Source organism: Carassius auratus, chromosome 33 (assembly GCF_003368295.1).
Source record: "Carassius auratus strain Wakin chromosome 33, ASM336829v1, whole genome shotgun sequence".
In the NCBI taxonomy this organism is placed as follows: domain Eukaryota; kingdom Metazoa; phylum Chordata; class Actinopteri; order Cypriniformes; family Cyprinidae; genus Carassius; species Carassius auratus.
The window spans coordinates 4,771,984-4,773,353 of NC_039275.1; the positions used below are offsets into that span (position 1 = coordinate 4,771,984).

Sequence of the window (1,370 nt, forward strand, 5' to 3'; positions counted from 1 at the left end):
TTGCGCCATCCTTTCTCTTGTGACTCAAGAGTATATACTGTACTACTCAACCAAATACTTGCTTAAAAAATTAAATCAAACAATACTGTGGCAAGTTTATTTGCACTGCTTCTTTTATAAATTAGCCAAACACATCTGACATTGTTAGCTAAAGTATTTTGCCTCACTTGGCAGTATAGGTGTTGCACTGATTACATCAGGTGTGCAGTTTACCTGTGAGCAATGATTGCCATGAATGTCATGGTGCACTTAAACAAGTAGGAGATGGTTCAAACCATAGATAAAATAACATAAACACAACAACATTATATTGCCCATTGTAAAAACTGGCATTTTACCACCAAGTGTAATGACACTAAACAGTGAGGGAAGCAGAAAGAGAAGGTAAGTAGCCCACAAAGATCTTTTTATTAGGCATAGTTTATGGTACTGAGAATTTGGTCTTATCCACAGAACAGAGATCAGTGTGATGGAGATACCTAAAAGAATCCGTAACCCAATCAAAAAAAGAAAAGTCAGTGAGCCAGTCACTGCCCTACAAAATGAAGAACAAGAAGGTAAATAAGTTTAATAGTTTTGACAGTCAATTGTATTAAAGGCTTCATTTAAATTAAGTCTGTACGTCAATAAGCCTTTGTGTCCCCTTAGGCTTGCCTTGAACCCATGATTTTTGAATTGCTGACACTGCCAATTAAGCTATGCTTGCTTACAGTGTTTGGGAAATTTGTGGTGGTTGGATGTTAAATGTAATGTGCATATGTATTGGGGTTTATTATGAATCAAAAAGCTTCAATGTGTATTCCTAGTGACTATTTATTGACTTTGGATTTAATTCTTACAATTACAGGACTTTATGTTTTTCTAACATTGAAGATGGGATTATACTGCAAGAATTTGTAAGACCTGCGACATACTTACAGAAAAGGAGTCGCCAATTACTAGCTTTGAGGGACTCATTCCAGGAGCTCGAGTTCTTGCAAGATGGTCAGACAACAAATTTTATAATGCCACTGTAGATCACATTGGGTTCTATGACCAAAAGCAGGACCGAGAAAGGGTGCAAAAAAGGACATAAAAAAGAAATTATGCATCTGCTGAATCATTTTATAACCAGAATCGGTCGCTTCTGCACCAGCTGAACATGTCCTTCCTCTGCACTAACCCAGCCCCCGTCTCCAGGATTGCCACCAACCCAACATCAATTCTGTGCAATTACCATGCTCTGTTAAGCCTTTTAATCCACAGCCCATGACACCATCTGAGTATTGTAATCAAGACCAGCCAGGTTTCTTAGATTTAGATGAACATCAAAGACAAACCATTACACATAATTCAACCCAAAAGAAACATTTTTGGGGCTTCTGTATAAC

General features: G+C 37.6%; 1 long non-coding RNA gene across 1 annotated transcript; it reads right to left on the reverse strand.

Annotated features, from left to right (window-relative positions):
- Window positions 1–389: 389 nt before the first annotated feature.
- On the reverse strand, window positions 390–1,010 carry LOC113052850 (uncharacterized). Its single transcript, XR_003277124.1, has 2 exons — window positions 919–1,010; window positions 390–535 (listed from the first exon to the last, which is right to left on the reverse strand). It is a non-coding gene; the product is annotated as an uncharacterized LOC113052850 (long non-coding RNA).
- Between the last annotated feature and the right edge of the window lie 360 nt (window positions 1,011–1,370).